At 46.9% G+C, this 24,330-nt stretch overlaps 1 protein-coding gene across 9 annotated transcripts in view; it reads right to left on the bottom strand.

The window, feature by feature from the left end:
- Nucleotides 1-24,330, bottom strand: part of LOC139268562 (uncharacterized) — a 612,984-nt gene that overhangs the window by 471,104 nt on the left and 117,550 nt on the right. Inside the window, exon 2 of one of the 9 annotated variants that reach the window (XM_070886896.1) lies at nucleotides 9,806-9,930. The exons of the other annotated variants lie outside the window; for them this stretch is intronic. The gene's annotated coding sequence lies outside the window, so the exon portion shown is untranslated. The remainder of the gene's footprint in view (nucleotides 1-9,805; nucleotides 9,931-24,330) is intronic. 9 annotated transcript variants of the gene reach the window in all.

The raw sequence follows: 24,330 nt of genomic DNA on the forward strand, positions 1-24,330 counted from the left end.
CACCACTGGGAACATTCTCCTACATCAGAATTTCTAGCTTCATGGAATTCTAAAAACCTCTGAAAGTGCCATGCATCTCACCAATAAGCTAGCATAGTTTACATGTTATTCATTATACATGAACTGAACTTCTCAGCTGCAATGAACATGAAATAAATAGTTGAGACAAACAGTTTCCTTGTAAAAAATAGGTTTTGGTTGCTCCCCTTATCAACTTAATGTCTACCAACTACCTTACTGTTTGAATATTTGGGAACAATAAGCATTCAATAATAATCCATCAAGTACAACAGATGTACATTTCTCATGGGAAAGGGGCATTAAATAACTGCATGCTTCAATTAGTTCTTTCAAATGACTATATACTCTAGCAGTTATTTGGCAGTCTGTATTGTTTTGTATACATTTCAATATTTTAGCTCAAAATGGCGAAGTAGCTAGTCTGTGTGCCTGTTTCAATGTTTTGGTTTGGCTTAGCTGTTCATAGACATAGAAACATAGAAAATAGGTGCAGGAGTAGGCCATTCGGCACTTCTAGCCTGCACCGCCATTCAATGAGTTCATGGCTGAACATGCAAATTCAGTACCCCATTCCTGCTTTCTCGCTATACCCCTTGATCCCCCAAGTAGTAAGGACTACAGCTAACTCCTTTTTGAATATATTTAGTGAATTGGCCTCAACTACTTTTTGTGGTAGAGAATTCCACAGGTTCACCACTCTCTGGGTGAAGAGGTTTCTCCTCATCTCGGTCCTAAATGGCTTACCCCTTATCATCAGACTGTGACCCCTGGTTCTGGACTTCCCCAACATTGGGAACATTCTTCCTGCATCTAACCTGTCTAAACCCATCAAAATTTTAAACGTTTCTATGAGGTCCCCTCTCATTCTTCTGAACTCCAGTGAATACAAGCCCAGTTGATCCAGTCTTTCTTCATAGGTCAGTCCCACCATCCCGGGAATCAGTCTGGTGAACCTTCGCTGCACTCCCTCAATAGAAAGAATGTCCTTCCTCAGGTTAGGAGACCAAAACTGTACACAATACTCCAGGTGTGGCCTCACCAAGGCCCTGTACAACTGTAACAACACCTCCCTGCCCCTGTACTCAAATCCCCTCGCTATGAAGGCCAACATGCCATTTGCTTTCTTAACCGCCTGCTGTACCTGCATGCCAACCTTCAATGACTGATGTACCATGACACCCAGGTCTCATTGCACCTCCCCTTTTCCTAATCTGTCACCATTCAGATAATAGTCTGTCTCTCTGTTTTTACCACCAAAGTGGATAACCTCACATTTATCCACGTTATACTTCATCTGCCATGCATTTGCCCACTCACCTAACCTATCCAAGTCACTCTGCAGCCTCATAGCATCCTCCTCGCAGCTCACACTGCCACCTAACTTAGTGTCATCCGCAAATTTGGAGATACTACATTTAATCCCCTCATCTAAATCATTAATGTACAGTGTTAACTGCTGGGGCTCCAGCACAGAACCTTGCGGTACCCCACTAGTCACCGCCTGTCATTCTGAAAAGTACCCATTTACTCCTACTCTTTGCTTCTTGTCTGACTACCAGTTCTCAATCCATGTCAGCACACTACCCCCAATCCCATGTGCTTTAACTTTGCACATTAATCTCTTGTGTGGGACCTTGTCGAAAGCCTTCTGAAAGTCCAAATATACCACATCACTGGTTCTCCCTTGTCCACTCTACTGGAAACATCCTCAAAAAATTCCAGAAGATTTGTCAAGCATGATTTCCCTTTCACAAATCCATGCTGACTTGGACCTATCATGTCACCTCTTTCCAAATGCGCTGCTATGACATCCTTAATAATTGATTCCATCATCTTACCCACTACCGCTGTCAGGCTGACCGGTCTATAATTCCGTTTTCTCTCTCCCTCCTTTTTTAAAAAGTGGGGTTACATTGGCTACCCTCCACTCGATAGGAACTGATCCAGAATCAATGGAATGTTGGAAAATGACTGTCAATGCATCCGCTATTTCCAAGGCCACCTCCTTAAGTACTCTGGGATGCAGTCCAAATGGCCCCGGGGATTTATCGGCCTTCAATCCCATCAATTTCCCCAACACAATTTCCCGACTAATAAAGATTTCCCTCAGTTCCTCCTCCTTACTAGACCCTCTGACCCCTCTTATATCCGGAAGGTTGTTAGTGTCCTCCTTAGTGAATACCGAACCAAAGTACTTGTTCAATTGGTCTGCCATTTCTTTGTTCCCCGTTATGACTTCCCCTGATTCTGACTGCAGGGGACCTACGTTTGTCTTTACTAACCTTTTTCTCTTTACATATCGATAGAAACTTTTGCAATCCGTCTTAATGTTCCCTGCAAGCTTCTTCTCGTACTCCATTTTCCCTGCCCTAATCAAACCCTTTGTCCTCCTCTGCCGAGTTCTAAATTTCTCCCAGTCTCCGAGTTCGCTGCTATTTCTGGCCAATTTGTATGCCACTTCCTTGGCTTTAATACTATCCCTGATTTCCCTTGATAGCCACGGTTGAGCCACCTTCGCTTTTTTATTTTTAGGCCAGACAGGAATGTACAATTGTTGTAGTTCATCCATGCGGTCTCTAAATGTCTGCCATTGCCCATCCACAGTCAACCCCTTAAGTATCATTCGCCAATCAATCCTAGCCAATTCACGCCTCATACCTTCAAAGTTACCCTTCTTTAAGTTCTGGACCATGGTCTCTGAATTAACTGTTTCATTCTCCTAATGCAGAATTCCACCATATTATGGTCACTCTTCCCCAAGGGGCCTCGCACAACGAGATTGCTTATTAATCCTCTCTCATTACACAACACCCAGTCTAAGATGGCCTCCCCCCAAATTGGTTCCTCGACATATTGGTCTAGAAAACCATCCCTTATGCACTCCAGGAAATCCTTCTCCACCGTATTGCTTCCAGTTTGGTTAGCCCAATCTATGTGCATATTAAAGTCACCCATTATAACTGCTGCACCCTTATTGCATACACCCCTAATTTCCTGTTTGATGCCCTCCCCAACATCACTAATTAATAGGCATTCAATTAATAGGCATCCAGTTAATGGTCTGTTGTAATTAGACAACTCTTGGGTCCTGTTTTATTATAACTTCGCAGAATTAAAGTTAACCCTTGCAATATTTCTTCTACTGAGCCTCATGACAAGAATAAATAATTTTTAACTGGCGTGAGTACCATTAAATTAACTAATCCCTTTTAATAAAAATATATCAGGATAAATTCAGCGATCCCACGCCCCTAGCAAGAGCAGCACTTCAATGCAGCATGTATCAGAGATACACACACTGTAATACAGTAGTGCAAATTCCCCAACTCATACTCAGTTTTCAACATCATGTGCTTCTGCCTTTCTTATTCTATACTTTCAATACATACAAATACAGTGGGGGTGAAATTGGTCTCCAAGTTAATGGAAAAGAAAATCGGGTGGGTGCAAAAAGAGCTGCTGATTCGCTATCGCCAATTTTTCGCTACAGCCCAGCCCAAGACCAATTTCACCCACATTATGTGTGAATTGCCCTGTGGTGCCACTACAAGGTCCTGCCGCACTGATGAAAAGAAGCACCTGCAGGGCAATATCTTTCCACCATCTACAAGGCACTCTCCACTTTCTTGGATGCAGCTCCAACAACACACAAGCTTGACAACATTCAGGACAAAGCAGCCCGCTTACTTGACACCTCATCCATCACCTTAAACATTCACTCACTCCACCACACTGTGTCTGCAGTTTATATCACCTTTCAGTTACACTGCAGCAACTCACTAAGACTTCTTTAACAGCACCTGCCAAACCCACGACCTCTACCACCTAGAAAGACAAGGGCAGCAGGCGCATGGGAGCACGATCACCTCCAAGTCACACAATCCTGACTTGGAAATATAGCTCCGTTCCGCCAGCGGTGCTGGGTCAAAATCCTGGAACTGCCTCTCTAACAGCACTATGGGAGTACCTTCACCACACGGACTGCAGCGGTTCAAGGCGGCGGTTCATCACCACCTTTTTAAGGGCAATTAGGGATGAGCATTAAATGATTGCCTCGCCAGCAACACTCGAATCCCATGAACTAATAAAAAAAAAAGCCTCATGAAAAATATTTTTTTTGGACCTTGACAGCATTCTACCTTTAAGATCGTGCAGTGACCTGCATTGATGATCTTTTCACTGGTATCTTCCTTTAAATTGATCATTATTGACAAGTGCGGCATGATTGTTTTCATTTGTATGCACCAAAATCTAGCCAACCACCACCTCTCTCGACTCCTCCATGGCCTGTGTTGTCTAACATATTGCACTACACTTCAAAAAAGGTACTTAATTGGCTGTACTTCATTTGCGACATCCTGAGGTCATGCAAAGGGTTGTATAAATGCAAGTGGTTCTTACTCCTTTCTGAGGGTGCAGTCACAGGACATACAGTCATGCATCAGCGCAAATACTCCCACTTTGGTGGGTCCACTTAGACAGTGAGTAGGGATTTCACCTGGTGATTCACAACTCGTGACCACAAGCACACACAATGGCAGGGATAGCTGTGAAGTGTCCTTGTCGGGGCAGAGATGCAACCCTCTCCAAGCTCTGCTCAGCTAAACACAAATGCTGAACCGCAAAAGCCATCATTGAGAAAAAGAATGCTAGAGGTGCATCAGTGACTTACCCAGGTACTGACAGACGTGCAACACCATTTGTAACACAGAAAGATCTGATTGGGTCCCCTTGATCACATGACTGATTGATCCCCTTGGAAGATAAGACACAGCCAGCAGTTTCTCTGGAGTGTGTAATTAGAACCGTTGTACCTACGTAATCAGTGATTCTACAAAGTGTAATTTGAGCCATTCTGACTGCCGACTCCAAACAGAACGGAGCTCACCTGGAACAGACAGGGCTCACTCCTGGGTTAAGACCTTCTCCCATCCCACCAAACAAGTTCCTATCCTTCTCCCTCCCACCGCACCCCCCACCCCCCCAAGTTTCTGACATTCTCCTTCCCCCCCCCCAGTTCCTGACCTCCTTACCTCACCACCACCACCACCACCACACCCTGCCCAGGTTTCTGATTTTCTCCCCCTGCTCAAGTTCCCCTTCCCCCACGGTTCATGACCTTCGCCCCCCCCACCCAAGTTCCTGACCTCCCCCACCCCCTCACAGATGGGGCATTGCATGTGGATCACGGATTGTTAACAGGTTTATTGGGTATTAAGCAAAATCAACCAGGTGTAGGAGGAGAGGGAGAAGGTGGTGTGGTTGTAAAGGGGGTGGGGTTGGAAAAACATGATTCGTCTTACCATCTGAATCATGTTCTCACTCTCTGGGATGTATGTAGCACTCAAATCACTGACTCCACACAGTTTAGTATTGTAGTAACTGCTGTGACCTTGGTCCTTTATTGTGTAACTCCAGAGTGCCCCTCAGGTGTGGTGGGCAGCCTTTTATACTCTGTCTTGCAGGTACTTTCGGGTCTCCCACCACAGTGCCCCTTGTGGCGCACCATTGTAACTATACATTTAATGTACATGGACAATACATAACATCTCCAACAGTTCTAAAAGCAAATTGCCGGTAACCTCGGCCTTGGTGGTCCTGGTTGATTTGTGAGTGTGAGTTCATGACCATCCACTTCCCTCTTCCCCCCCCCATGTAGAGATTATGCTTGCGATCTGGTGCAAGCATGTGGTATTTGCAGTCCTTACATGGGTGATACAAGTACACAAACATAATCTCCTGTAGAAAGCAGGTACACATAGACAGTACATTTGTATGATACATATAGATGCGTTGAAGAGTTATATCAAAAGGTTGCAGGTACACTGAACAGTTATTAAATCCCAGCTCCACTGGGTAAGGTGTGGTGGCAGCATACTGCCCCTTTTTGACCGAGGTAATGGGCTGCTCTGAGACAGGGTATGGCAACTAGTGCGTTGCCTCTGTTCTCAGAAAATAGTTGCCTTTGCGGCTTGTCTGCAGCCGCTGAACAATTGCATAAATCACATAAAATCAGAAATTGCATTAATCCATTAGTCATGTTAGTCACAGATCCATTAACCCTTTTAACTGTGCATTGTGATATTAACTCTTTTCACCAATCATCTCAATCATTTTAATCACAGCAATCATTTTAGCATCAAAATATTAACTCGTCATAAATCACGTCATCATACAAATCACAGTAATCATTTTGACTCACTCTTGCCCTTACAAAAGTCTCTTTGTGGGGACCGCCAATGGTGTAAAGCCCCTTTAAGACTCCCGGGTACATTTCTCTTTTAAGACGCCATTTTGTTTTTCCCATGAGGTTTCTACTGGGCGCCGCCATTTTAGGTGCTCTGCTGGTGCCTGCCTGTCTCTCTCTGCAGAACTCTGCTGCCACGAGGCTCGCCACCATCTTGAACTCGCTGTGCTGCTGCCTGCTCTCCCTCTCTCTCTCTCTCTAGAGAGAGAGAGAGAGAGAGAGAGCCGGTGCACTCTGAACGCACCTGGGAGCTGCAATGCAACGACCCCCGCACCGCGCATCCTCCGGAGCACCCCACGCAGCTGCCCTTTTTGCCCGGGAGCCGCCAGACACACACATGTCCTCCGGAGCCGACCTCCTCACTGCCGCAGCCGATCCTGGACGAGCCCCGCTCCTCGGAGCACCGGCCCTCACGACGTCACCGAGCGAGACCCACTCCCGAAACTGCCAATTCACCGCTCCTCCCGCTGCAAGTCCCGCGAACGGCCGGCTCTGCCTGCGGGCCGACGGTGCCTGCTGGAGCAGCCCGTCGAAGCCCTTCCCTCTTCTCCAGCTCGGTTGGCGCTGCTGCTGGTTCCAGCGCCTCTTTCTCACTCTGAGACTTTGCAGGGGAGAGTCGACGGCCGGTGCTGCTCTGCCCAACCCCACACACGCTTCCTTCACTGCCATCCGATCCGAAGGTGGAGGCCTGCTCTGCCTGTAAACATGGGGGACAGCGGCCTGTGGAGGAATGAAGTCTTCCCAGCTCCAACGGACCTTCCCCATCCATCTCCTGCCGAGTAGCGTCGGCCCATCGCCTGCAATGATCCACAAAGGTAAGCCGTGCATCTCGCCACCGTGAGATACCTGCACATCCGCTCTGCCAAGAACAGGTATCAGTTCCTTGGTGTAGGTGCGCAGCTTCGCCGTGACCGGGACCAGCTTGGGTCATGCAACTGGATTGATCCACAGTTTATCAAAAGTTTCTTGACTCATCAGCGACTGACCCAACCCCGTGTCCACTTCCATACCCACTGGGACTCCGTTAATCTTGACTTCCATAATCACTGGGGCCGAATCGTCGGTACACGTATACAGTCCAAACGCATCACCTTCTTCTACCTGGGGCTGGGATGCCCGTCGAGCCAAACCGCAAAGCTCCTCGCTGGATAGCAGATCATCTACCATCTCCTCAGCCACACGGTGAGTCATGTTTCTTTTGCACATACGCTGAAGGTGGCCTTTCGTGTGGCAGGTTTTGCACGTATACTCTGCAAACCTGCACCGGTGAGCCCCATGGCTTCCTTCGCAGCGCCAGCATGGTGCTACTCGATTAGCCCCCCTCGGTGGACTCTGAGTTCCAGGACCCTGAGGTCCGTGCTCTCTGCCCTGGGCAGAGCCACATTCTCCGCAAGTCTCCTGATGTCCGCAGCATATTTTGTGACATCCTGGCCCTCAGGTCTGCAGTGGTTGTAGAATTTGTGCCTGGCCGTGAGGATGCTCTCCTTCGGTTTCAGTTGGTTATGAATGAGTTCAATCAGCTGCTCATATGACTTGTCCTTGGCGCTCGCGGGTGCCAGCAAATCCCTGACGAGACAGTAAACCTCATCGCCACAACTGGACAGCAATATCACCTTATGCTTCTCTATCAGTGCGTTCATGTTCCCTGTCAGGTCGTTTGCGATAAAATAGTACTCAAGTCTTTCCGTAAAGGCATCCAAGTCATCACCCTCTGTGAAATCCTTTAGCGTTCCCAAAGTAGCCATGGTTGCGTGAAGAGCTCGTCCATGTCCTCGTCGCTAATGTGTGATGTATGTAGCACTCAAATCACTGACTCCACACAGTCTGGTGATGTAGTAACTGCTGTGACCTTGGTCCTTTATTGTGTAACTCCAGAGTGCCCCTCAGGTGTGGTGGGCAGCCTTTTATACTCAGTCTCACAGGTACTTTTGGGTCTCCCACTGCAGTGCCCCTTGTGGCACACCATTGTAACTATACATTTAATGTACATGGACAATACATAACATCGCAACCCTTCTTTAGACCTTGATTACATTCTTCTCCCCCCAACCAAGTGCCCTCTCTCTCTGTGCTCCTCCCAGTCTCTCCCACTCATTCCTCCCACCATCTCTCTCTCTCTTTCCTTCCTCCCCGCCCCCAAGTCTCTATTTCCCAGAGTCTCTCCCCCCCCCGCCCCCCTCACACCACCAGTCTTTCTCCCACCTGCAACGTCCTCTCTCTCTCAGAAAGCCACGAAAATGTTCATGTAGCTAATCACAGCGATATTCTAGGCAATAGTCCCGGAGGCTCCTTTAGGATAAGTGTTTGATTTGCGAAAGATAACACAAAAGCCCTAGGCACAGGATCAGGCTCGAGCGGCAGCTCCAGGCTCAGCAATGTGGTTCGAAACCACTTCCGGCACCCACATATAGACACTGCGCATGCGCGACCAGATCAAGCTCGCATGCTCAAAAAGGGGCGGAGTCAACGGCACGCATGCGCAGAAGGACACAAAAATGTTCGTGCAGATAATCACTCCAGCAGAGAATTGCGAGAATGTCTACTATGAAGAGAGTGGCCAACTCAAAAGAGCTTCAAGCACGGCTCTTAAATGAGTCCATGTAGGTCGTGACCATGGGGTTTGCAGCCTTTGGATGCTAAATTGTCTGCCGCCTTAAACAGGATGACCGGTATCATATCCGTGGCCTTAAAATGCGTCACTGATCACCACCAAGCTTGGCCCAACAGAGAGATGATGGCAAATGGGGACATAGAAGTGGGTACACCACTCAAAGCGTGCACACTTCTTGCATGTTGCCCCCACCACCTCTCAGCCAGTACCCGACATGCGTCCCCGGTTGCAGGTGGAGCAGTCTTTGACAGGGTCCCAAAATCTAGAGGGGGTAGGTCAAAAGCATTTCAGCAGTCATGGCAGGGATTGGAGTAGCTTGTCTCTATCTCCACTGAAGCCACATGGGATACACCACATAAAAGTGGTAGGAATCCTCTGTAATAAATTGCAATTCAACAAGGGCATGGACATAGATGCTTGGCAAAATGTATGTTGTTTCCTTTTTTTAGTAACATAACATTTATTTATCAGCACTACTTGCCCATTATTGTGTCTCGAATGCTAACTCTCCCTTTCAATAGAGGACCCATTGGGTAGATGTGGAATAGGTGGATGAGTGGTTGAAGGACAGTTTAGTGCAAAGGCCGGGTGTGGCGGGGGAGGGGCCTGGAATTCATTTATTATGTTTCACACCAGGCGAACCATCACGATATTAGGGCATTCCTAGCAACAATGCAAGTGGCTGGTCTGGCGACGGATACCCTATCTCCATCCTCCTCCTCCATCATCTTCTCATCAGAAGATGAGTGATGAGCCACTTGGTCATCTGCACCTGCAATCCCCTCTGCCGCACAATGTTGTGCAGGACACAGCACACCACTATCATTCTGGAGACCCTGGCTGGCAAGTACTGAAGCGCACCTTCAGCCCTCTTTCGGCACCGGAAGTGCATCTTCAACATTTCAATAGCTTGCTCAATGACACACCTGCTGGTCCATATGGCACTCATTGTTGCGCTTCTGCACCGTATGGTGGGATTCTTTACATGGCATGAGCCAAGTTTGAAAGGAGTATTCCTTGTCTCCTACAAGCCAGCGCTTAAGTCTGCTTCCTGAAACAAAAAGGGCTGGAATGTTGCCGCAGTATGAATGCATCATATCAGCTCCCAAAAAATGGCACAGACTTGCATGAACCTCTGCATGTGTTCTAATATCCCTTCTGGTTTATAAAAACTACTGGTTGCAGTGGTGGGTACCTGGACAGGAACATAGGAACAGGAGTAGACCATTTACTCCCTTGACCCTGTTCCACCAATCAATAAGATCATGGCTGATCTGTGTCCTAACTTCATTTACCAAGATGCCACATAAAAGGTTACTGCACAAGATAAAAGTTCACGGGGTTGGGGGTAATATATTAGCATGGATAGAGGATTGGCTAACAAACAGAAAACAGAGAGTCGGGATAAATGGTTCATTCTCGGGTTGGTAATCAGTAACTAGTGGTATGTCGCAGGGATCAGTGCTGGGAGCCAAACTATTTACAATCTATATTAACGACTTGGAAGAAGGGACCGAATGTAACATAGCCAAGTTTGCTGACGATACTATGGGGTCAAGTTTCGGCCTGAGTTGCTCCTATTTTTTTGGAGCAACTGGTTTAGAATGGAGTATCTTAGAAATTGCAATTCTCGGCATTTAGTTTGCTCCAGTTCTAGTCAGTTGGAACAGTTTCATTTTGGAACAGATTTTTTTTTCAAAAGGGGGCGTGTCTGGCCACTTACGCCTGTTTTGAAAGTTTAGGCAGTGAAAACTTACTCCAAACTAACTTAGAATGGAGTAAGTGTAGATTTTTGTACGCTCAGAAAAACCTTGCCTCCACTTTACAAATCAGGCGTAGGGAACGAGGGGGGTGGGGAGGGAAGTAATTAAATTCTGCAAGCATTCAACAGTCTTCCTTATACAAATAAAGAGCTATCCTGACTAAAAAATTATAAACAAAGCAAAGAGAAAATACTGAATATTCCTACCTGTGTGAAGCAGCAGCAGCCTTCGAGCTGCGGTGCTTCAGGCAGGCCTTCCATGTTGGAGACAGAGGTGCCGTCAGTGACTTGACGGCAGCCCAACAACAATGGCAGCAAGCAGCCTTTGAGCTGCGTGCTTCAGGCAGGCCTTCCTTCCATGTAGGAGACAGGGGCGGCGTCAGTGGCTTGACAGCAGCCGAAGATACAGCAAGCAGCCTTCGAGCTGCGAGGGAAGCTGAGGCCATTCGGCCATGGGATAGGGGCGGCGGCAGTGGCTGAAGGCGGCCGAAGACACAGCAAGCAGCCTTCGAGCTGCGAGGGAGACTGAGGCCATTCGGCCAGGGACAGGGAGAGGTAGCCAGATAGCCAGTTTGAAATTTAAATTTGCAGAATGGGTGCTGCATTGTCAACACCACGTATTATGCAATGGCTCACCAGCAATTCACTGCATAGGAGAGAATTGATTAGAGCTCACCGCACCAGGAATGTCATAGCCCGTAGGCTGATGGGCAGGAGACCTTACCCACGTCGGCAATATCGAGCCAGGCGCTCGTACCCTGGACATGAGCGAGGCTGATTGTGTCAAAAGGCTGCGTTTCCGCAGAGAAGTTGTTGTGGAGATCTGTGATATGCTGAGAGCAGATTTGCAGCCCAGAAGCAGAGCACCAAGTGCCTTGACTGTTGAAGTGAAGGTAACAGCTGCACTTGCCTTCTATGCCTCGGGATCGTTTCAGGCTACAACTGGAGATGTGTACGCCATCTCTCAACGTGCAATATATGCCTGTGTTTACCAGGTCACAGCTGCACAGTGTGTGCGGAGGAATGACTTAATCAATTTCCCAATGACCACACAAGCGATCCGTGAGAGGGCAGTGGGCTTCTTCAGGATTGCTGGCTTCCCAAAGGTACGGGGCTGCATTGATTGTACCCACATAGCCTTGCGAGCACCTGTGGAGGATTCCGAGCAGTACAGGAATAGAAAAGGTTTCCACTCCATCACTGTGCAGCACGTGTGTGACGACAAGCAGTGCATCATGTCAGTCGATACGAGATACCCTGGCAGCACCCATGATGCGTCCATCCTACGCGACGGCGTTATATCTGACATGTTTGAACAGCAGCCAGAAGGGCAGAGCTGGCTACTGGGAGACAAAGGGTACATAGAAACACAGAAAATAGGTGCAGGAGTAGGCCATTCGGCCCTTTGAGCCGAATGAGTTCATGGCTGAACATGCAACTTCAGTACCCCATTCCTGCTTTCTCACCATACCCCTTGATCCCCCTAGTAGTAAGGACTACATCTAACTCCTTTTTGAATATATTTAGTGAATTGGCCTCAACAACTTTCTGTGGTAGAGAATTCCACAGGTTCACCACTCTCTGGGTGAAGAAGTTTCTCCTCATCTCGGTCCTAAATGGCTTATCCCTTATCCTTAGACTGTGACCCCTGGTTCTGGACTTCCCCAACATTGGGAACATTCTTCCTGCATCTAACCTGTCTAAACCTGTCAGAATTTTAAACGTTTCTATGAGATCCCCTCTCATTCTTCTGAACTCCAGTGAATACAAGCCCAGTTGATCCAGTCTTTCTTGCTATGTCAGCCCTGCCATCCCGGGAATCAGTCTGGTGAACCTTCGCTGCACTCCCTCAATAGCAAGAATGTCCTTCCTCAAGTTAGGAGACCAAAACTGTACACAATACTCCAGGTGTGGCCTCACCAAGGCCCTGTACAACTGTAGTAACACCTCCCTGCCCCTGTACTCAAATCACCTCGCTATGAAGGCCAACATGCAATTTGCTTTCTTAACCGCCTGCTGGACCTGCATGCCAACCTTCAATGACTGATGTACCATGACACCCCGATCTCGTTGCACCTCCCCTTTTCCTAATCTGTCACCATTCAGATATTAGTCTGTCTCTCTGTTTTTACCACCAAAGTGGATAACCTCACATTTATCCATATTATACTTCATCTGCCATGCATTTGCCCACTCACCTAACCTATCCAAGTCACTCTGCAGCCTCATAGCATCCTCTTCGCAGCTCACACTGCCACCCAACTTAGCGTCATCCGCAAATTTGGAGATACTACATTTAATCCCCTCGTCTAAATCATTAATGTACAATGTAAACAGCTGGGGCCCCAGCACGGAACCTTGCGGTACCCCACTAGTCACAGCCTGCCATTCTGAAAAGTACCCATTTACTCCTACTTTTTGCTTCCTGTCTGCCAACCAGTTCTCAATCCACATCGGCACACTACCCGCAATCCCATATGCTTTAACTTTGCACATTAATCTCTTGTGTGGGACCTTGTCGAAAGCCTTCTGAAAGTCCAAATAAACCACATCAACTGGTTCTCCCTTGTCCACTCTACTGGAAACATCCTCAAAAAATTCCAGAAGATTTGTCAAGCATGATTTCCCTTTCACAAATCCATGCTGACTTGGACCTATCATGTCACCTCTTTCCAAATACGCTGCTATGACATCCTTAATAATTGATTCCATCATTTTACCCACTACCGATGTCAGGCTGACATATAACTCCCAGTTTTCTCCCTCCCTCCTTTTTTAAAAAGTGGGGTTACATTGGCTACCCTCCACTCGATAGGAACTGATCCAGAGTCAATGGAATGTTGGAAAATGACTGTCAATGCACCTGCTATTTCCAAGGCCACCTCCTTAAGTACTCTGGGATGCAGTCCATCAGGCCCTGGGGATTTATCGGCCTTCAATCCCATCAATTTCTCCAACACAATTTCCTGACTAATAAAGATTTCCCTCAGTTCCTCCTTCTTACTAGACCCTCTGACCCTTTTTATATCCGGAAGATTGTTTGTGTCATCCTTAGTGAATACTGAACCAAAGTACTTGTTCAATTGGTCTGCCATTTCTTTGTTCCCCATTATGACTTCCCCTGATTCTGACTGCAGGGGACCTACGTTTGTCTTTACTAACCTTTTTCTCTTTACATATCTATAGAAGCTTTTGCAGTCTGTCTTAATGTTCCCTGCAAGCTTCCTCTCGTACGCTATTTTCCCTGCCCTAATCAAACCCTTTGTCCTCCTCTGCTGAGTTCTAAATTTCTCCCAGTCCCCGGGTTCGCTGCTATTTCTGGCCAATTTGTATGCCACTTCCTTGGCTTTAATACTATCCCTGATTTCCCTTGATAGCCACGGTTGAGCCACCTTCCCTTTTTTATTTTTACGCCAGACAGGGCTGTACAATTGTTGTAGTTCATCCACGTGATCTCTAAATGTCTGCCATTGCCCATCCACTGTCAACCCCTTAAGTATCATTCGCCAATCTATCCAAGCCAATTCACGCCTCATACCTTCACAGTTACCCTTCTTTAAGTTCTGGACCATGGTCTCTGAATTAACTGTTTCATTCTCCATCCTAATGTAGAATTCCACCGTATTATGGTCACTCTTCCCCAAGGGGCCTCACACAACGAGATTGCTAATTAATCCTCTCTCAGTACACAACACCCAGTCTAAGATGGCCTCCCCCCTAGTTGGTTCCTCCTCCACCATATTGCTTCCAATTTGGTGAGCCCAATCTATATGCATATTAAAGTCATCCATGATAACTGCTGCACCTTTATTGCATGCACCCCTAATTTCCTGTTTGATGCCCTCTCCAACATCACTACTACTGTTTGGAGGTCTGTACACAAATCCCACTAAGGTTTTTTGCCCTTTGGTGTTCTGCAGCTCTACCCATATAGATTCCATATCATCCAAGCTAATGTCCTTCCTAACTGTTGCATTAATCTCGTCTTTAACCAGCAATGCTACCCCACCTCCTTTTCCTTTTATTCTATCCTTCCTGAATGTTGAATACCCTTGGATGTTGAGTTCCCAGCCCTGATCATCCTGGAGCCACGTCTCTGTAATCCCAATGACATCATATCTGTTAACATCTATTTGCACAATTAATTCATCCACCTTATTACGGATACTCCTTGCATTAATACACAAAGCCTTCAGGCTTGTTTTTTTAACACACTTTGTCCTTTTAGAATTATGATGCAGTGTGGCTCTTTTTGTTTCTTGCCTTTGTTTACTCGGCCTTCCACTATTGCTTTTTACCTTTCTACCATCTGTTTTTGACTCCATATTACTTCGCCCTGTCTCGCTGCGTAGGTTCCCATCCCCCTGCCATATTAGTTTAAACACTCCCGAACTGCATTAGCAAATGTTACCCCTAGGACATCAGTTCCAGTCCTGCCCAAGTGCAGACCGTCCCTTTTGTACAGGTCCCACTTCCCCCAGAACTGGTTCCAATGTCCCAGGAATTTGAATCCCTCCCTCTTGCACCACTGCTCAAGCCACGTATTTATTTTAACTATCCTGTTCCCTCTGCTCTGATTAGCACATGGCACTGGTAGCAATCCAGAGATTACCACCTTTGAGGTCCTACTTTTTAATTTAACTCCTAGCTCCCTAAATTCAGCTTGTAGGACTTCCACTTCCCGCTTCTTACCCTATATCGTTGGTACCTACATGTACCACGACAACTGGCTGTTCACCCTCCCTCTCCAGAATGCTCTGCAGCCGCTCCGAGACATCCTTGACCCTTGCACCAGGGAGGCAACATACCATCCTGGAGTCTCGGTTGCGGCCGCAGAAACTACTATCTATTCCCCTTACAACATAGTCCCCTGTCACTATAGCTCTCCCACTCTTTTTCCCGCCCTTCTGTGCAGCAGAGCCACCCATCGTGCCATGAACCTGGCTGCTGGTGCCTTCCCCTAGTAAGTCATCTCCCCCAACAGTATCCAAAACGGTCTATCTGTTTTGGAGAGAGATGACCGCAGGGGATTCCCTGCATTACCTTCCTGCTCTTGCCTTGTCTCTTGGTCACCCATTCACTATCTGTCCTAACTCTTACCTGCGGTGTGACCAACTCACTAAATGTGCTATCCACAACATTCTCAGCATCGGACATGCTCCAGAGTGAGTCTATCTGCAGCTCCAGTGCCGTCATGCAGTCTGTCAGGAGCTGCAACTGGACACATTTCCTGCACACATAGTAGCTTGGCCACCTGGCTCATGACGCCCCTACGCGTGATACGGACAGAAGCTGACCGTCAATACAACATGGCGCACATTGCGACGCTCAGCATCATTGAGAGGAGCATTAAAAAAGCGTTTCCGATGCCTGGACCATTCGTGAGGCCACTTGCAATACTCTCTTCAGATTGATGGTCACTTCACTGTTGTGTGCTGCATGCTCCATAACTTAGCCATCATGAGGCAGCAGGAACTGGTAATGGAACCAGAAGGCCCACGTGAGGGTCTAGTGCATGATGATAGTATTACGGAAGAGCAGGATGTGGATGATGACGACAATCAGGAAAGCATGCAAGTGACTAATGCCGGAGCACGAGGTCGGAGGGCCATCCATCGTGCTCCTTTAACGATTGCTCGAGCCCTGCTCATCTGTGAACGCTTCAATTACTGATGCCTGAGGACTCTGCGAACACTGTTGCGCATGAACATATTTATTCTTTGCAGTTGTTCCTACGTTGTGTTGTGTTAATGGAAGATGAATCAGTTTTAATGAAAAAATATTTTATTGAAAAGTTAACGTCACTGTAATAAAATATTTGTTGTATCAAACTTTACTTTTTAATATGACTCTTGAAGATCACTTAAAAACTTTAAGATCACTTATAAACTTGTAAAGTTACAAAAATTACAAAACAATTTCAACGTGAAAAATCTTACACTCTTAGAATCACTTAGACTTCAGGATCACTTTTTAGGTGCAAAATTAAATAACATACAAAACGAGAGAGCATTTACACTGTCTTGGTAGTCTGTTGTATCCAACAAAGACGTTGATGTGCTAATCATCAATGGCATGTGTCTTCAAGTGGCTGTATAGGCCAATTCTGGATGCACATAGTCTCTTGCACGTCGGACAAGGGAAGTTCGATGTGCCTGATGCTGACAGTACTGCCACCTGATGTCGTCTATCTCTAGTGTCCCGCAGGCGTGAGGGTTCGCCACTGGATTTTATTAGCTGCTGTATTCTCGAAGTCCTTTGGTCGGATGCCACAGTACTGGAGGTTAGCCTTGATGCAATCTTTGTAGCGCTTGCGGGGGCGCCCCTGGTGTCTTCGACCTTCACAGAGCTCGCCGTGAAGAAGCTGACGAGGGATCCTTGACTCATCCATGCGGATAACATGTCCAGCCCACTGGAACTGGGCTCGCATGATCATCACCTCGATGCTAGTTGATTGTGCTCTCTCCAGAACCTCAATGTTTGACACCCGGTCTTGCCAGCGTATGTGGAGTATCGATCTGAAACTGCCTTAGTAAAACCGAGGTTCTCTATCAGCCTGCCCCTGGCACCACAGCACCTACTCCCACAGTCTTCATTGGCAGTATACAACTAAAGTCAGTGGACAGCTTCAAGTACCTTGGCAGCACCATACCAAGTGATGAGTCCTTGGACAAGGAGATTGATGCAAGGATGCAAGGATCTGTAAAGCCGGCCAGGCACTTGGTCGCTTGCGCACTAAGGTGTTGAGTCACCACCACATCCGACTGCCAACTAAAGACACTATAAGATCACTTAAAAACCCTAAGATCACTTATAAGTTGTAGTTACAAAACTTACAAAACAATTTCAATTTGAAAAACCCTACCACAGCTACATCAAGAACAAGAACAAAAGCAGCAAAGAAAGGCTGCAACCATCTCTCATCCACATCTCAGTGAATGTTCACTTCTTCATGGGGGTGTCATTTGATTGGCGGGACTGTGTGCCCTTATTGCAGCAGCTACCTCCATGATGGCCTGTGCCGCCACTTGCATGCCCTCCCTGACAGCCTGTGCTGTCGATTGCACTCCCTCGGACATTCCCTCCCTAAGTTCCCATGTCATTACTGCTATTTCTCCCATCAGGACCGTCACCTCTTCACCCACTGCACTGATGCTACCGATGAGTGATCGGGTAAGCTCATTGGTCTCCATACCCAATGCCACAACCTGAGCCGCATCTGTTGCATGCTGCATCTCAGAAGAGCGTGTCTCCAATCTCCTCCTCCTCTGCCTGGGTCTGCCTCGTGGCACCACTACACTGGAAGGCGCGGCACAGACGGTGGGACGCTCGGTGTTCCAAACGGCACCACTACACAGGGAGGCGCAGGCTGGGACAGTGGGACGCTCTGTGTTCCAGACGGTAGTTATAGAGAGAGAGGCGCAGGCTGGGATGATGGGATATTCTGTGTTCCAGACGGCAGTGCCAGAGAGAAGCGCGGGCTGGGACAGTGGGGCGCTCGGTGTTCCAGACGACAGCACTCGAGTGCGAGCCATGGGCTGGGATGGTGGGTGAATGGGTGTAAACTGCTCCATTATATCACCAGCACCACCGGGATCCGCAACGTCGGAATCAAAACCATGGAAGGTGGAACCAGAACCTATGCAAGGGGTTGAAACTCTGATGCCCCTTAATGGGGGCTCATAACATTAATTTGGAAGCTCTCCCCTGTCGACATTTCAGTCATCGCTGCCATCATTCAGTCTGAATCGTCCGCATTTGGTTGTACTGGTTCTTGTTCTGTACCTTCAGGATCCTCAAGGTTGGCAGCATCATCATCATCATCATCATGTTCTGCAAAATACATCAGAACAGTCAAATGTTTAGCAGCAGAGGAGGGGGCAGGATGGGTGGCATGAGTACTCTCACACATAGCAGGCCAGGCAGCAGGCTGATTTGAAGGGCCACAGTGCATTTTCAGGACTTACCCTCTTCCTCGCGCGCGGGCCCAGCTTGTGCTGTACTGATTGCTTTTCTCCATGTACGACTCATCATAGCAGCTACCCTCTGTTCCAAGGGTGTCAGTGGATACAGATTGGGCGTGCCTCCTCCTGTTTGAGTTGTTTCCCTTTTGTTGTGGGCCAATTTCTTCTGCAAAGAGTAAAATATAACTTTTTACAGAGTGCGTCTTTCTGCAGGGTGGGACATACAGATCGTCACATTACAATTATGATTACATTAAAAATTGAAAATATTACTTACACTAACTACTTGACCAAGGTCGTGCCATTTTCTTTTTACACTGGCTTCCAGATCTCATGGTATGCACCACTGCGCAGTAATCTTCTGCAACTTGGTTCCAGCGTTTCTTCATTTCCTAAGGTGGCACTTTTATGCGACCTCTGTTGCTGGTATCTAGCTCCTGCCAGCTCTGCTCAATGACGTTGACTAATATCTCCACTTCCTCATGCAAGAAATTCTTTGTTCTTGGTAGATGTTGTTCCATTGCTGTATTGAATTGACACTCTTATTTTTTAAAACACACAGTCCTTAATTTGCATGCACCAATGCAGCACCTGTTCTGGAAGTTTAGCAGTGAAAAGCAGCACTCACTGATTTCAGCAGGTGATTTATTCAACAGTGCTGCTAAAAGCAGTCCTTCAGACACAAAAAAAACACCAAAATTCAATCCCAAGCCTTTCCAGAGGTCCACGAGACAAATAAACACTTTTCTTTAAGTTCCTTTAAAAATGGCCGAGTGCCAATGTTTTTGGGCGACTGCGCGTGCGCTCCAACGCGCACGCTCCAACGCGCACACACAGGGCTGCTGGCACGACGTTGCCTCATTTAAATTAGCCCTGCCCCCCTCCACTTGCAAAATCGGCGCGACTCTGTGACTCCGTCCCCTGCTGCTGTGTGCGCGCCGCGCCAAGCTCCCAGGGATCAGCAAGGAGCCGGAGAATTAAGAGGTATTTTTTAACGGGCGTCCAGGTCGGGGTTGCGCCATTCTAGGCGTGGCCCGAAACTTGACCCCAAAGATGGGAGGAAAAGCACTACGTGAGGAGGACACAAAAAATCTGCAAAAGGACATAGACAGGCTAAATGAGTGGGCAAAAATTTGCCAGATGGAGTATAATGTTGGAAAGTGTGAGGTCATGCACTTTGGCAGAAAAAAATCAAAGAGCAGGTTATTATTTAAATGGAGAGAGATTGCAAAGTGCTGCAGTATAGCACTGGGGATACATGTGCAAGAAACACAAAAGGATAGTATGCAGGTACAGCAAGTGATCAGGAAGGCCAATAGAATCTTGGCCTTTATCGCAAAGAGGATGGAGTATAAAAGCAGGGAAGTCTTGCTACAGTTGTACAGGGTATTGGTGAGGCCACACCTGGAATACTGTGTGCAGTTTTGGTTTCCATATTTACGAAAGGATATACTTGCTTTGGAGGCAGTTCAGAGAAGGTTCACAAGGTTGATTCCAGAGATGAGGGGGTTGACTTATGATGAAAGGTTGAGTAGGTTGGGCCTCTACACATTGGAATTCAGAAGAATGAGAGGTGATCTTATCGAAACGTATAAGATTATGAGGGGGCTTGACAAGGTGGATGCAGAGAGGATGTTTCTACTGAAAGGGGAAACTAGAACTAGAGAGCATGATATTAGAATAAGGGGCTGCCCATTTAAAACTGAGATGAGAACATTTCTTCTCTCAGAGGGTTGTGGATCTGTGGAATTCGCTGCCTCAGAGAGCTGTGGAAGCTGGGACATTGAATAAATTTAAGACAGAAATAGACAGTTTCTTAAACGATAAGGGAATAAGGGGTTATGGGGAGCAGGCAGGGAGGTGGACCTGAGTGCATGATCGGATCAGCCATGATCGTGTTGAATGGTGGAGCAGGCTTGAGGGGCTGTATATCCTACTCCTGCTGCTACTTTTTAATGTTCTTATACTTGCCTTTACCCCATATCTTTTGGTACCTTTGGTTTAACAAAAATCTATCAATCTCAGATTTAAAATGAACACATGATCTAGCATCAATGGTCATTTGCAGACGATAGTTCCAAACTTCTACCACCCTTTGCATATCGAAATGTTTCTTAATTTCACTCCTGATAGATCTGGTTCTAATTTTTAGGCTAGGTCCCCTATTCCTGGACTCGCCAACGAGCAGAAATAATATCTATCTAATCTATCAGTTCCCTTTAATATTTTGAAAACTTTGATCAAATCACCCCATAACTTTCTAAATTCCAAGGAATACAACAACGTGCGTGCAGTCGATGGCATCCTGTAACACCTGTAGGAATCCAGCCAGAGGGAAATCAGAGTGCCTGCTTATTCTGGCGATTATCATCACAGGGGAAATTTACATAATTGTTGGCCCTGAAACAATCCAGTGACCCACCAGATCCAGCAGGCAGGTCTTTCTCTAGGAGGCCGCAGATGTCGGCCACCATCTGACCTGAAAACTTCAGTTGCAAATGTACTGCTCTTCCAAGAGGTCAAAGAAGCAGAGCCTCTATCTGTAATCCCTGTGAAATGGTTAGTGCCTCCTGTAACCTCAGGCCCTCTATCCTTTGCACGTGCCGATCCCACCAGAGCACATCATCGCTGCTGTGGATGATGATAGTCTTCTTCTGGCTGGAAAACACATCAAACACACCACCGATCCTGATCTTGGCAGTTTGAAAGCCTCCAACATTGAAAAAAGCTGTATACACACACACACACGAGGGAACTGAGACACCAGCTTCAATAAGTGAGCTTTTAATCAGATAGGACAATGACAAGTTTAAACACCTACCTGAACTGCGACTCAAACTTGCCTCCATTTCACTAGTCAGTTCCCTGAACCGTGGGAAACCCATGTTGCACATTTTTAATTTAGCGCAAAGTTAAAATCCATTTACAAAGACCTAATTAACATCTTACCAAGGATGTTAATTACACCAATAGGTACCCGTCCATAATAATTAAACCCCCGACTTCGCTGAGTAGGTTTCTTGCCGGCATCCAAACGCAGCTCTGTTAAACCTGGAAGTGGATGTGTTGGAGCCGGCTTGCGGTTCCCATCCAGAACTCAAAATTCCTCCCCCCGCCACCCCCATAATATACCATCAGCTTTCTTTACAAATCAAGGACAATCCAGTGGATCATTAGCTGCACTTGAAGAGCACTACACACCTCAGAACCCTCACTTGAAACAGATATCAGCTTAGTTATACATATTATGGAGATGAGGCTAAAGAAGCTCAGGATATGGTGGGGTTTAGCCTAATCAGGAACTGCTGCTCCATCAAGCTTAGGTAATTAATTATTTTGCAGTGGACCGGCGGTGTTGAGTGTTACATTGTGACTTGAGCCTCAGAGTATAAGGGCATCGTTGATCGCAGTCATATTCAAGCTCCTGTGTGACATCACGTCAACAGAAAAGGATACTACACTGTGGATATCCAAATGAAAGAATTCATAGCTTCTAGGAAGTATCCACTACATACATCATTTCAGGAAATCATTCGCGAGTGACAATAGGTTGTTTAATGGGTTACCTGGCGTTAAATGTGGCTTTTGTCACCATGTTCACCACTTGCATGGTTGCTTCCCACACCTGCTGTATCTTCTGCTTGTTAAACAGTTGGCCCTCAAGTCCAAAGACAGAACTTCACCAGGACCAGGCTCCATCAATTAACTAGAAGTTGGAACACTTATTTTGTGAACTAGGCTTTGCTCATTCTGCACTTCTCTTCTACTTCTGCACAAATTAGCAGTTGGGCTAGTCCAATGCACACCATTTATAAAAGCTACGTAGCTATTCAACTAGCTAACCAGTGCCTCAGTTCCACTACTATACATATGCATTTTTCAATGCATCATCAGTTTGAAGAAATAGTGCCCTATAAAATTGCCTGAAGGGTTGCCTTTGAGATTTGTAAGAGAAATAACCTGTTAGATGCTTGAGGATGCCCATACAATATGGAATTCAGCTGTTGAACGGAGTGCTGGAAAGTGAATGAAAGCTTCCAAACAAACATCGAATACAGGCTTTTAAGCATTTAAGTACTCCAGAACAGCTGTTCCAGTACTGTTACAACACTTTGCATCGATTCTGCAAAGAAAGCCCTATTCAGCCTACACCTCACAGCCAACCTGACTACTACCAATGAACCAGAGCCAGAGAGTGTCCATAGTGACTGGTCTGCCTACGAGTCCACCATAATTAGCTTCTGCGAAGAGACTCTTGGTTACTCTACCAAAAAACACCAAGACTGGTTCGATGAGAATGACCAGGAGTTCCAGGAGCTAATAAACCGCAAATACAAGGCATTTTTGAACTGGGAACACCACAACTCGAGCGAAAGAAAGCAGATCTACAGGCAACTGAAGGCCGAGGTCCAACGAAAAACTCGAGACCTAAAGAACAGATGGGGTGGGAAAAGCGCAGGAGATCCAGCAACTAGCCGACAATAACGAGGTGCGTGGATTTTTTAGCACAGTCATGACAACCTACGGTCCAAACACAAGGTTCTATTCCACTGAGAGCCAACAGCAGAGAGGTGCTCAAGGGCAGAGAGGCAGTCAGTGGCCGCTGGAAGGAGCACTTCGAGGATCTCAACCAAGACTCTGTCTTTGATATGAGTGTCCTTGACTCCATCCCACAGCATGCTACCCATCACCACCTCAGCACATTCCCAGCCCAGCATGAGGTTGAAAAGGCCATCCGATTACTAAAAAAAAAACAAGGCCTCAGGAGCAGATGGAATCCCGCCTAAGTATTAAAGCATGGCGGAGAAGTACTCTTGGCGTGAATCCACAACCTCATCTCTCTAATCTGGAAGGAGGAGAGCACGCCAGGGGATCACAGACACCGTAATCGTGACCATCTACAAGAAAGGTGACAAGTCCGACTGCAATAATTACAGAGGAGTTTCCCTGCTGTCTACCACAGGGAAAATCATCGCAAGAATCCTCCTCAATTCTCTCCACCCAGAGTCGCAATGCGGATTCCACCCACTAAGGGGGACAATGGGCATGATCTTCACTGCTCGACAAATCCAAGAAAAATGTAGGGAGCATCATCAACCTCTGCACATGGCTTTCTTAGACCTCACAAAGGCCTCTGACTCTGTTAACTGTAAGGGATTATGGAGTGGCCTTAATTCGGCTGTCCTCAAAAATTTGTCACCATCCTCCATCTGCTTCACGATGACATGCAAGCCATGATTCTTACCAACGTATCCACCACAGACCCAATACAAGTGCAGACCGGGGTCAAGCACAGCTGTGTCATCGCACCAACGCTCTTGCTGCAATGCTTCATCTCACCCTTAACAACCTCCCCGCTGGAGTGGAGTTAATCTACAAGACAAGCGGGAAATTGTTCAACCTCAGATTCCTCCAGTCCAAATCCAAGGTTGTCCCAACCTCCTCGGTCATTGAATTACAATATGCAGATGATGCTTGCGTTTGTGCACACTCGGAGTCTGAACTCCAAACCATCGTTGACACCTTCACTGAAGCATACGAGAGTCTGGGCCTTACATCAAACATCTGTAAGACAAAGGTTCTCTACCAACCCGTCCCTGCCACACAGTACTGCTCCCCAATTATCAAGATCCAGGACGAGACCTTGGACAATTTGGAGCACTTTCCATACCTTGGGAGCCTACTATCAGCAAGGACAGACATCGATGACTAAGTCCAACACTGT

The sequence above is a fragment of the Pristiophorus japonicus genome, chromosome 8, assembly GCF_044704955.1.
Source record: "Pristiophorus japonicus isolate sPriJap1 chromosome 8, sPriJap1.hap1, whole genome shotgun sequence".
Classification (NCBI taxonomy): Eukaryota; Metazoa; Chordata; class Chondrichthyes; family Pristiophoridae; genus Pristiophorus; species Pristiophorus japonicus.